Genomic DNA, 14,566 nt, shown 5'->3' on the forward strand with positions numbered 1-14,566 from the left:
TCTATCATGAACTATCTAACATGCACATCAAAATCAAGATCAACAATTATATTATATGACCATGAAGGAGAAATATGAACAATACTTATGAGTCAAGCCAGTAAAATAAATAGAATGGTATGTAAAAATTCTTTATCGAACGTGCACATCAACATCAAGATCAACAATTATATAACCATGAAAAAGAAATAATAGAATGATCAGTAAAAATTCTTTATCCATGAACTATCTAACGTGCACATGATCAACAATTACGAAACCACAATAACAACACTTCCAGCACCTCCTTACCATGAACTATCTCACGCGGATTTCCCTACCATGGCTCTCCTTATACCTATGTTCACCTATAGCCCACCCATTAATCTTTTTTATAAATATTAATTATTAATTTTTTGTTAACATGAAAAATTAAACTCACATATAATTTTTTATTCATTTTTTTTTCTTACTTAATCAATCTTATATTTTTTATGATGATAAATTTTTTATGTACAGCACTGTATTAAGCAGCCATCAACTATAACTAAAAGTGACTGCCTCAACTACTACCTTGGTCATTAACCCAAATTGACTATCATGCAGGCCCGATGATTCCAAAACTCCAAGTTCATTTTTATTGAGAGAAATGTCCACACTTAATAATACTTTAAAATAAGATTGCATGTCTCTAAACTAGGATACATGTGAGAAGTGAGAACTAATATCTCTCTTAAATACACCATCGCCACCAGATGTTAAATTTGAAATTTTTAAAGTTCTAATAATTTTCTACTGATGCTAGTTTATTTATTTATTTTCAATTTAATCATTGTATGTAACGTTTTCATAAATAAATAAAAAAAGTGTACAGGATTTCACGTAATTTAAAAAATAATTAATATTCTATCTTACTAATTTATTTTAATGTATAATATATTATTGAAAACATAAATAAATTTCTCTGTTTAAATTATATATTTATAATTATATGAATAATTTAACTTTTGATATGTGATCACGAAAATAATGTTACGATTCAAGAGTTGAATTGATAAAACTTAAAGGTGTCATTTAAAAAAAAAGTAACTGATATATTAAAAGGGGTCTTATTAACTTCGAGAACACTGGTTATGAGCACAAAAAGATCATAATAATATAATTTTTTCATCTAATAAAATATTTTTATTTAAAATTCTATTATTATTGTTTTAAGGACATTCGTTAATATTTACCTATTAAAATACAGGTCGTTAGAAAACTTAAGACTATTTAATTTAGAAACACAAAGATTTTGTAAAGGTTAAAAACTAAGATAGCCTAGTGGAATGCCGCCGACAGGTTAAGCCTCCTTTAGTTGAATGATTAAGTATAACATTGTTGGAAATTAAAATAAAACATTATAATAATCATGGATAAAAAGTCTAGAAGAAAAATAAAATCAAATAATAGTTATAGATTAAAGTAATCAAGAATTAAGGAATAAAAATATAGTATATATGCTAGTGGTGACATGTACAAGTGTAAGAGAGATATAAGATTCACCTTATTGAATAATGGTGAAAGAAAAAAGAAGAGTGGAGAAATTATAGAAGTGTCAATATTATATTATTTTAAAACAAGTAAAATAAAATATATATTTAACTCCAACCAATAAAATCTTGAAATTATTTTTTTCTTCTTCTTTTGGATCTGATTTGAATCATCTTATTAGGAGAGATGGCATATTTGAATCTTTGCAATTAATATTTTAAATAAAATTAATAAATTAATATATTAATCCATAAAAAAACATTGAATGCAGAGCAGAGCCAAGACGCACGCGAGCAGGAGCTCTGTTTCACCCTTATTAATTTGCCGAGCAGAATGGGGGCGAGAGGTCAGAGTAATCAAATCAAATTTCAAATAATAATAATAATAAAAAACAAGAGAAAGTATTTATTTCCATTTTGAATTCTAACTGATGGGTGCTGTCATCCCACTAGTCATTGTGGAAATAAGCTTTTTCTGTACGTTCATTTAACAATTATAATATTCACTTAGGAACAGTAAAACGAGTAACATTGTCCTCGTTAATTTTCTTTATAATACTTTTTACAATAAAAAAAAGTAGAAAAATAAATACTATAAGACAATACGAATAATATGATAAAGAGAGATAATAAAAATATTGAAAAAGAAAGGATGAGTTGACAATATTATTTTAGAACAATTTCAGTTATTAAATTAACAAATCTTTGTGCTCAAAGACTTGCCCGTGCATCAAACGCAAAATCATATCTCTTATAACCAGGATTCTTACCTCTTCCCTCCTTTCATTTTATATGATATTTTAGCAAAAGAAAAAATGGTTCTAAATTAATTGTCATTTTACAAAATCAATAAAAATAAAAACATTTTTATGTGGCTGCATTAATACTCGTTGTAACGGGGTCTAATAATTTATATTTTTTCTCTCTGTCCAGTTCAAACATATTTGTGAGACTTTATTATTCGTTTTATTATAAGAAATGACTTAAGTGAGATCTACAATGCAACCATTCAGAATCCTCCTATTGGTTTTGAAGAGTTGCTATTTTCATTTTCTTATACTTTGGCCCAACACAAGTTGCCGTTTCTGCTTTGTCGTTTTACCGAATGACTCCAAACATAAGAATAAGTCAACTTAATTTCTTTTTCTGATATTAAGTATGTGGATCCTTTCTTGTCTCTCAATCAAGTCTCTCTCTACCATTAAAATTAAAATCGTTCATTGTTTTCTCTCTCGACCTAGTGTTGGAAGATGCATGTATAGGTATTTTACATTAAGTCTTGTATTCTATTTTCATTAATTACCATGCTGTGCACACACAAAAAAAGAATGACCAATAAAAGCTAAGGGTTTGTTTATTTGCTTAACCTTATAAATTAATTCTGTCATATATTCATATAAATTTTGTTCTTGTGTTTAAAACTGGATGGATTTTTTACTTTATAGAAAATGTTTTTTTAAACGTATTCGCTATAAATTCAACCGTACATATTAAGAATCGTTCATTTTATTAGATAAACAATTAAAAATTAAAAAGTCTTTATGAAAAAGTAATTGTAGGATTTTTTATATAAAAAAACTAAACGTCTTTAAAAAATATTATTACAGAAAATATTTTTTTCAATAAAATATCCACATAGTTAAAAAGTGTTTCCTTTTTTCACTTTCTACATTTTATATATATATATAATTTGATGTACAAAGTAAAAAATAGTAACATTTAAGGTGTATTTAATTCGTTAAAAAATAAGGGATTTGACATCACAAAAATTTTTGTTTAACATTTGAGTTAAAAGATGACTGAGAGATAATATAAAACAAAAAATGATAGACAGGAAAAATATTTAAAAACTTGTAGCTCACTAAACTCTGTACAACTCTTTGTCTCATGTCTAATAAAAGTAAAAATACAATATTATTTTTATTTTTTGACTTTTCATTATCTCAATTTTTTTTTCTTTTTTTATGTGTCTTTTTTTTTAAACTTTCCTCTTCAAACGTCATACCTTAGTCAAAGAATACTTTAACTTTTGGCATGGATACCTAGGTCACTAACGAGAATCTTATGAACTTTTGTTATTGTTTCCTACAATTGTTCTCATACTACACCTTGGATAATTTGTTTTCGAAAACAACCTAATTTAGTGAAAAATGTAGTTTAAAGTGTGAAATTCCTCTGATCCTAGCACTAGGTGTAAAGTGTAAACATAATCCCATGTAACTATGGTATATGACATGCAACAGTTGCACAAATACAAGTGTACAAAGATTTGACTTCCCGACGCTAAAGCAGACGCACATGATCTTCACGGTCCAACCTTTAACAATATGAAACCAAGATGAAATTGAAAGGCAATTGATGTAGCAAAATGACTAACTCAGAGGAGCAAAATAATTAAATGCTTCTTAGAATTTGTAAATCTTAGTGTTTTCCGATATCGTTTATATAAACAAGTCATGGTTGAGTTGTTATTTCATAACTCCATAACGCTTTCTATTTGCTTCAATTGCAAACCCTTTTGCAGCAGCTAGTTGTGATCATATAGACATACATATATCTAGTACAAGCGTACGTAAAAAGGAGAGATACAGGGAAAGTAGTGCATGGGTTGAAGCCAGCCTTGCTTATGTTGGTGGTTCAGATTTCATTTGCTTCGGTGCACAAACTTGCCACAAACGATGGAATGAGTGTCAGAATAGTTACTGCCTACGGTCTCATTTTCGCAACAGCTTCTACAGTTCCTCTTGCTCTTATTTTTTAAAGGTCCATACTTCCATATCCCACTGCTTAATTCAAGAAATTATTATTCGATCCAGAGCATAGTGTTAAATTATGGTCCCAACATAAAGGTATTTTTGACATTTAGTAATTATAATCACGACAATATCAATTACATTTTCTCGTAATATAAATTTTTTTCTGACTCACTACAATCACAATTACAGTTGCAGTTTAAAATCATGGTCCGGAATATGACATGCTCACTTGCTCCCGATCATTTATGTCAATTTCTACGCGACATGTTAACAAAATTTAATTGAAAATTGACATAAATCATAAATATGTAATAATTTTGTACCATGCAATAAAAACTTCCTATATACATTAATTTCCACACTCTTTACTATATATCAAACCATATTAGTGTTGTCCGATATTACTACTAATATGAATGGTTAAAATGCCTTTTTCTTTATTACTGTTTACATGAAAAACAGACCAAAGCTGACTTGGAGGGTGATTTATAAGTCATTGTTTTTGGCCTATTTGGGTAAGTTTACGTGATTTAATTACCCTTAATATGATAGTTTGTTTACATAGAGTTTATGTGGAAAATAATTAAAATAAATAAATAAAAATATTTTAATAAAAATTGAACTCATGATTATTTATTTATATACAAAGTAATAAATTACTAAGACACTTGTTTCATTTAATTAACTACATTAATATTATTTTCAATGTATCATTAGTAAAGAATTTTTTTCTTCAAATTATCAAAATTTATAAATTAAAAAATATTTAATCTATAAATCTTTTTAATTTCATTTTATATAATTTATATGTTTTTATTTTGAATAATTTACATATTTTTATTTTATTTTGCCAATTTAAAATTAAATGTCATAAATTAATATATAAATTATTTACATAATTTTTTTAAAATCAATTTTAATATATAAATTATTTTTACTCTAATTATTCACGTAAAATTATTCTTAAACAAGACAATAAAAATACTTGATTTATTTAGTTAAATATATTAACATTAACTTTTATATATCATTAATATTCATGAAGAGTTATTATTTTTTTCAAATTAAAAAATATTGAATATATAAATATTTTTAATTTTATGTAAATAATTAGAGTAAAAATAATTTATATATTAAAATTAATTTATGAAATTTAGTTATAAGTTGATAAAATAAAAATATGTAAATTATTCAAAATAAAAACATATAAAATGATTTTAAAAAATTATATATTAAATATTTTTTAATTTATAAATTTTGAAAATTTTAAAAAAATTAATAACTCTTATCTAAATATACATAACAAATAATATTAATATTGTTGACTAACTTACATGTTTGGAACCAAATTACTCTGTTGAAGTGTTTATGGAACATCTGTGAAAAGACTGATAATCTTTGGGTGAAGTGGGTGCATATTCACTACATGAAAGGAAAAGATACTATGGAGGTCAAACCCAAGTTGAATAGTTCTTGAATTTTTCAGAATATTATGAATCAAAGAGAGTTTATTGGTGAATTTCAATATACTTGGGACAGGTTGATGATGGATAACAGATTTGCCTCGAGGAAATGTTATACGGTTATGATTGATGATCATTCTAGAATTGCTTGGAGACACTTATTCTATAGGAACTATGCTAGACCTCGCGCTTCTCATACGACTTGGTTAGCTTGTCATGGTAGGTTGGCCACTAAAGATAGATTGTGTCGATTTGGTTTGATCCAAGAGAAAATTTGCAGCCTTTGTAACGAAGTAGATGAATCACATGATCATTTGTTCTTTGCTTGTAGTGAATCCAAAAAAGTTTGGAGTGAGGTGTTAAATTGGATTGATTGTCAACATAGTCCTCAACCTTGGAATGAAGAAATTGTTTAGATTTTGAAGAATATTGTGAAGAAAGGTTGGAAAGCTAGATTGCTTCAATTAGCTTTTACTCAGACAATCTATAGCATTTGGAGACTTAGAAATGCAAATTTTTTTGGAGATCAAAGATATGTTAGTATAGATCTAAAGGATGATATTATAGAAACAATTATGTATAGGGGTTGGTCATCAAAGAAACTTAGAAAACACATTGCTAATTTGATGTGCTAGGTTATTTTGTTTAGTCTTTTTGTGGTTGGATCTTTTGATCACCTTGTACCTATCTTGGTTTTTGAATTAATACAATTTCTTGATTAAAAAAAAAAATATTGTTGACTAAAGAAAGCGAATGTGTTATTAATTTATTATCTTTTCTATTAACCACTTAAGCTCCACGACTAATTGTCATTAGTAAAGCTTTTAACAATTATTTCTTTTTCACATGATCAAGCAATAACATAACAGAGGGGAAGTTAATTCCAAAACCTTTATTTCGAATCCTTGAAATTGATTAATCATCAACACACAAGTCACCCCCCTCCCCCAATCACTATACTTTTCATATGACATAGATGATTACTGATAAATCAACATTCTTTTTTAATTTCTCTAGTTACGAAAAAATTAAATTTGCAAAGGGCAGCAGGCAAGGCTAAGGTGCTTGGAACGATAACAGGAGTTGGCGGGGCAATGATGCTGACATGCATTTCTCAAAGCTGTAGAAATTAACATTTGGACCTTCCACATTAACCTTTTGCATAAAAAGGGTACCACGGGAACACTAAATGGTAACTCTGGTAGTAAATTGCTTGGGATATTTTGTGGTCTTGGAAGTTGCTTCTGTTTTGCATTATGGCTCATCATTCAGGTTAGCTTAATTACTTAATCACCAGCCACTTCAATTTGTCCGTACATCTATAAAAAAATTTGATCGGTAAGAATTGAAGACAGTATTAATTAAGAAATTTACAACAACTCATACAGTGTCAGCAAGTTTTCAATTTGTCCATCATCTATAAATGAACTTTCATTTGATTAGTGGTTATAAATTATAATCACTATATAACAATAATGCAGGCTCAGATGAGCATAGAGTTCCCAAGTCATCTCTCAAGTACAGCTCTGATGTCCTTAATGGGGGCTGGGTTGGAGCATTAGGCTTTTAACTGCAGCATATTCGGTATGCTAAATACATATATAATTAGCAATTAATTAGCATATTGGTTTTGTGAAGTAATTAATAATGTATATGGTTGAATATATAAATGAGATCGACAGGCATGCTCACGTGAAATGGTGGTGGTGTTGTAGGGAATTGTGGCCTCTGGAATAATGGTTGTTGTCATTGCATGGTACGGTGTGCAAGAATAAGAGGTCCATTGTATGCATCTGTTTTCAATCCTCTGATGCTTGTGGCCATTGCTAGTTCCTTGATGCTGGATGAGAACCTATACTTGGGAAGGTATATACCGAATCCTAGCTAGGCACCTAAAATATACCATATAATCATTAACTTTAGTTTATGATCAGGGTCCACTTACATATTCATGAATTGATTTTTGGAAGCATGTTTAGTGTAATTGGAGCAGTGCTAATTGTGATTGGATTGTACATGGTGCTGTGGGGTAAGAGCAAAGAAATGAAAAAAGTGACTGACTTAGAAACTACTCTAGAATTAGAAGAAATTGAGGTTGTTGTCACGTCTACGGCAGCAGCAGACCATGATAAATGTATGCGCAGCAACGACAGCTACACCTGCAGTAGTAAGAGCAATAATAAGATAGTTGGCAAGGATCATGATAATGCATCAAAAAGAGAACACGAAGGACAAGACAACGAAAATAATTGAAAAGAAGATATGGCTCCGAGGGAAGTCTCCGAGGCCTAAAAAGTACAACTAAGAATATAGAATGATAAAGGCCCCATCTTTTCCACTTGCCCACTAAGCCGCTTGAAAATGGAAAAGATTTGATAGTGTACCCACAGAGATGAAACTTTATTCATAACCACTTTTAATAAGTTTAAGGTAAAATAAACATTGATTCTTCACATATATCAAAATGTAAAGTGATTGATCATGCAAGTCCTCCAATTTCAAGTCGCTGAAGTGCAAATTTCAATGCTATGTAAAATTACATTTAACCCCAGCCAGAATATGCAGTTATGGTGAATTGAGACATGACACGTATATGGTTGATCTTATTTATAATACTTAATTCTTTTTTTTTTAAAACAATAAAATTAAAGATGTGCATGAATTTATAATTTATAATTTATTTTGCAACCATGCCAAATTATTATATAGTTTAAAATTGTTTTTATGGGGTGGTAATCATGAATAAATTTAAGAGTGTATTAAAAGTGTGATTCGAAATTTTTTTTACATAATTATTTAAATATTTAATTTTTAATAAATAATAAATTTAAAAATATTTATTATTAATTTATGAATAAAATTAGAAATATGATCTATGACTAATTTTTTTTAAATTTCAACTCAAAAACTTAATTTTCTTTTATTAATTTTTTTCTTCATATATACATAAACATCCCGCGGGAGGATGGATCAAGGCCCCTTTTGACTCCCTTAAATTCGTATTACAAGTGATAATAATGATAATCACAATAGTGATGTTAATGTCAATGATAATCATGAGAGTGATTAGTAATAATGATGGTAGTGATGAAAATAATGAAAAAAAAATATAAAAATATAGGGAGTGTTTGAGTGTCTGTGCAACTACTTTTTAACTAAAATTCAATTTCACTAAATCATTTTTTTTGTTTTAAAAAAATTAAAAATATTTTTGAAAATTAGTTAAAAATTATATCAACTCCATTTTCATCAAATACTTTTTTCAACATTTGAAAATTATAAATCAAAAACTTGAAATCATATGCGAAACGGACATATACTTTAGCTAACATAAATTCTTAAACCTTTTTTATCTTCTAAATCCTCCTAATATGCAAGGGACAATAAAAATATGAGGAAAGAATTTAGACCCCTTATTTTTTCCTCATTTTTTTTTCTATATTTCTAAATAAAGAAAAAAAATAATGAAAACTCCACTCATTGCTTTGATTCTCCGCCGACTAAGCAACAAAGGTATCATATCCTTTTTATCATCCCTAACTCTTGAGGACCGTCTATTTTTACGTTCCTCTATGAAGATAAATGCTGCAAGACTTGGCACAATATAGAACTTACATTGTGCTGCTTTTAAAAGTCTGTTTACTAAGAATCATGCTAAATGTCTCGGCTGCCAATACCATTTAATTTATGGAACCAAGAATATTTGGCTTCCTATTAAACAAGATAAGTATTCGAGAATTCAATTTGGCACACAAGACAAATAATCGGATGGCTTAAATCCACGTGCAAGATTCATTGTTAATGAGAGAAATGTCTTTTCAAAATCATTAACATGCACTAAATAATAGATGGATTTAAATATTTTGAATTGTGGAGTACATTTTAAAATAAATATACCATAGTAACTGTTGGTTAAGTAATAAGTGTTTAACAAAATATATACACGTATAAAATAAATCATAATACTATTAAAATTTCAATCAATGTTTTTTCTTGCTGAAAATTTTAATCGTTGTCCATCCGCATTTAGCTTTAAAGTACATCATGTATTTATTATTATTTTGAAAGTTAAATCCATTGTTATTAGGGTTACTTTTGTTGATATAGATTTTTTAACCAAAAATATAAATTATTTGTATAGAAATTCTAAGTTTGAGCTGATAATATAATCTATTATACTAACAAACTATTTGTTAGTATACAAAATTAGTATATAGTAGTATTATCTCTTCAACACACTATTAGCATAGACTAAAATTGTCTATATTAATCGATAAAATTTAAATTCATTATGGTCCATTAATTAATGGGAAAATTTGGATAGTTTGTAAAAGGTTCTGTATTGAAACTTTGTTTTGTTACCGTATAAAACAAAAATCCTTCAATCTTTGGTGAAATTTATATTGATTAAAACGAACTTAATTAATTAACATTTTTTATTTGTTAGCATTCATTGAATATGAATCTGGTGAAATGAAATTTATTAGCGGAATTCAACTTGTTTTATACACGACAATGACCTATTGGTAGCATTAAGATAATTTCCCCTCTCTTTTCTAGCTTGCGTTATAGAACCGTTGCACCATAAAAATAGTGGTGTATATATGGTTGGTAATAATGCAGAATAGGACAAGGTAATGGCTACTGGCCAAGTTTTCAAGTATAGTTTCCACTTTCCATGTCAAATTTTACGACTATTGCCCGTTAATGTATCTCATATATAATTGGTTTCTTTTAAGTCTAAAGCGTCTTTTGTTAAAAGACTAAAGATGTATAAGTTCTAAGTTTTAGAAAGATTACGTATTTATTTTGATATTTGCAAATCAATTATATTTTTTTATCAATCAACACTACAACAAAATCATTGTTAAGGACGGTTAATGAACACAAGTTGTCGTTGGCTAAGTAACGATCGTGTAGTCATTGCCAATTAAAGCGTTGCATACTTATTTGTGTCGACCATAAGGGGTCGACGTTTAATAGTGATGGATACATAAGTCGTTGCTTAGGTCGTCGATGAATATATATATATATATATATGTGAAAAAAAATAATTACCTAAATCATTCTTTATTTTAAATATTTTTTTATTTTTTTATTTTTTTATTTTCTTCTTATAATACTATAATTTTTTTTCAGGGGTCAACACATTAAATATTTATGAAATATTTTTTTTTCATAAAAACATTGTCATTATCGATGTTGTTATTCCTTTTTACCCAAAATCACCACACCTGACAAGCCACCCCCCATCTTGCACCGCCACCACTATCACCTACAACTCCACCATCACTGTTGCTATCAACAAGCCCCCTGCAATCATAAGAGATAGCAAAGAACAATCGAGAAGGGGGAGAAAGTCGCACCACAAAGCCACCACCTACAATCAATGAGAAGAAAAAAGAGAGGGGAAAGGGAATAGCATAATGGGTTCAAAACGGGAAGAGGTTCAAATAGTTTTTATGAGAGCTCTAGTAAAATATATAACATCATGAAATATGTGAATCAACTGACGCGAATTCATCTAGTTAATTAGTGGTCTCGATTCTAATTTTAAGCAGGAAACTTTGTTAAATAATTATAGAGATAATATTTAACTTTTTTAATCAGCTGTAATAATTATTCTATCTAAGGGTGACAATGAGTATAGTTTTGATAATGTACTATAATAGCCTCCTGATATCTGTTTCTGAAAATAATACATGCATAACATAGGTAGCATCGTAGCAACTTTAATCTTCTTCATGCTCCCTGAGTATTATTTATACACCCGTACCCATATTAGTTACTCGCTACCCACACCTTTAAATGCATAACAGTACCGAAAAAATATTACAGTTTTAGGCGAAATTTATATTCAATGTTTAATTTAATACTAGTATGAAAATAACGGATAATTTGAATTAGCGAAACAATACTTTCATGCCATGAATTAGCGATTAACTTGGTTTTAAAGGGAGAAACAAACGCTCACTAGTTTAAATTTGACTTCGTAATCGTAATGGATATTGGTTATTAAATTTGACGTAGTCTGGAAAAAAAGATTATACGGTAATCTCAATTGATTCGTTTTCTGTATAGGCGCGGGTTCACCAAGATGTTGGGAAATTTTTCTGCTTTCATAGAAGAACTTTGGGGAGTTTTCGAGGGTTTAAAGTTGGCTGCTGCTAGCATATCAGATTTCTGGAGTTTCATATTGATTCAAAATTTGTTGTTAGTAGCATCTCTAAGGAGTTTGAAGGTTGTGCGGACTTGTGACACAGGATGGTTTTAAATTGCGGTGGTAAGTCACAAAACCTTTATATTGTAAGTAATTGCGAAAAAATATGAGCAGTGAAGTGACAATTGCGATTACAGTTGCAGTGAGTCAAAATACCTTAACATTAAGAGTGCAATTATGATAGCAGAAGGCTTTTTAAAAGCATGTTCAGGAGATTAGGAGGCTGCTATCTTTGGATTGGCATGTGCTATTGATGAAACTTTTCTTGTGTTGGATCATGCATGCTGCTGCTATCTCTGATGCTTCTACTCCTCACTTAGTTAAGTTGTAATCTCTTTTTTCGGGCTTAGACCCCGCCCACTATCCAAACAAAAATATTAGTTGTTAATTTTAGTTTTTTTTTAGTGAAATGTATGAATTTACGGTTTTTTTTAATAAAAAAATAAACTTTTAGCATAAATGACGTAACTTTATGCTAATAATATAATAAATTATAACGATATGGTTTTGTTAATAAAAAAATTGATATATAGTATTAGTTTATTGTATTATTAGTCTAATGTATGATATAGTATTAATACTATAAACTCATAATATTTATACTAATCATTTAATTTTATTAAATAAAAATGATATAATATAGATAAATTTAACTTAACAAGTATTTTTTTCTATATGGATATTTTTATATAATGATATCGCTTGAGATTTTTTTTCTAGAGGAGGGTACTGTGCAATTCGGAAGTAGAACATGCTCATATCACCATTGGGACTTATTTAATGTAAGTAGTATTGGTAGTGGAACTCCTGTTTACATTTAGATAGAACATGCTCATTGACACATTGTTGTCACTAAAAGTTATTCCCTTATCAAATCATGACTTTGATACATTGAATCATAGTGGTTACATGCTTACATCCTGCCCTTTGAGGGATATATTTGAGCAGATGATCATTTTATTTTTTTAGGAAAACAAAAACAGTTTATCGATCAATGATCAAAAGTTCTTTGAAATATGTAACATTAAGGAAAAATATTAAATTTTATACATCGTGAGTATAAAAAAAAATATATTGTTAATCAATAAAAATCATGGTGAGTATAATTTTAAAATAATTATTCTAAAAATTAATAAATATTTCAAACAATTTATAATTGAAACGGAGTACATAAATTGTTTTTCCTTAAGAAAATGAAAACAAAATAACACTAATTAGAATTTAGTACTATATTCTTTTGATCGATTATCACATCATGATTTAGTCTTTTTGTACTTTCATATTTAAAGGTGAGAGGTTGTGTATTTTATCAATCATATACTGAACAATTATTTATAAACATGTACCAATGAACCTTAACTAGCTTGATACCCGACTTACTCCTTAGTATAAGGAGCTCAATCTTTGTTTTGTATGCCATATAGTGGCAAATGTTGTTATAATTGCCTGTGATCTCTTAATTTGGGAATCTAAGGGCAACAACAGATCACGTTATTGAAAACCATATTGAAAATGTCAGAAGCATATATTAGGTAAAATAAAACGGGGATATATTTCAAACCAAAAAACAACAGAACAAATTTAAATGCTCTGGTTAAGTCCCTCAAAATTCCAAAGAAAACTTATACCTAAACAAGAACATATTGAATGCACGGGAGATTTTAAGATTCTTTTAAAAAAAAAGTTTGTTGAATTAAACGCCTACAACTAAGTTAAAAGTTATTATTATTATTATTATTATTATTATTATTATTATTATTATTATTATTATTATTGTAACCGCGCATAATCTTAATTATTTCAAGTGGGCCTACAACTCCACAGGCTTTGCAATGTACACTTAGCAAGTACACTAAGAAGTTAGTTGTAAAACACTTTGGAGACGTCATGTCCTGCTTGACCTGTCCAAAAAATAACAGGACGATAAGTATAACTTAATCAATAAAAAATGATTAATTAATTAAAGCTTAAATTTGATTTGTAAAAAAAAATATTTTTCAAATTTAATTAAATTAGTCAAATTTAAAATTAAAACTTTATATTTGTTTTTATGATTTAATTAATATTTTTAATAATTTTTTATTTATTAATCTACTTTTTTAGCGTATACTTTTTTGTTAAAAAATAAAGTAAAAGTACAATACAATATAATGTTATATTCATAAAAATGACTTAAAGTTTTTTTAAAAAAACAGCATGGTAAAAAATAATTATGAAAATTTACAATTATCTATTTAAAATACAACTCTTAAAAATTAAAAATAACTACATGGTATATATAAGATAAAAATAACAAGTGTGTGATTTAATGTAAATTTTTTTAGTATTTATCTTCGTAAAATCTCTCCTTTCAACTATATATATTTATTCATAAGTTCATAATTCTCATAGGTCTTAAATAAATTGAGTTTAGTTTTACATAGACTAATGAAAATGAGATGTTGGTAGTTATTGATTAGTTAAAATTTTACAAAACTTAAATGACTCAGTTAAATAATTGGGCCTAATTTTATGCCTAAATTATTTTTTAATCAAATAAATGAATGAGTTTAATTGGTAGAATTAATAAATAAGTTTAAACAATTAAACTTAATCATTTTTTACTGAAAAACTTAT

The 14,566-nt window shown here is 27.8% G+C and overlaps 1 pseudogene; it reads left to right on the forward strand.

Annotated features, from left to right (window-relative positions):
• Positions 1-6,743: 6,743 nt before the first annotated feature.
• On the forward strand, positions 6,744-7,983 carry LOC100788907 (WAT1-related protein At1g68170-like; annotated as a pseudogene).
• Positions 7,984-14,566: the final 6,583 nt, after the last annotated feature.

The sequence above is a fragment of the Glycine max genome, chromosome 8 (genome assembly GCF_000004515.6).
Source record: "Glycine max cultivar Williams 82 chromosome 8, Glycine_max_v4.0, whole genome shotgun sequence".
Taxonomy (NCBI): Eukaryota; Viridiplantae; Streptophyta; class Magnoliopsida; order Fabales; family Fabaceae; genus Glycine; species Glycine max.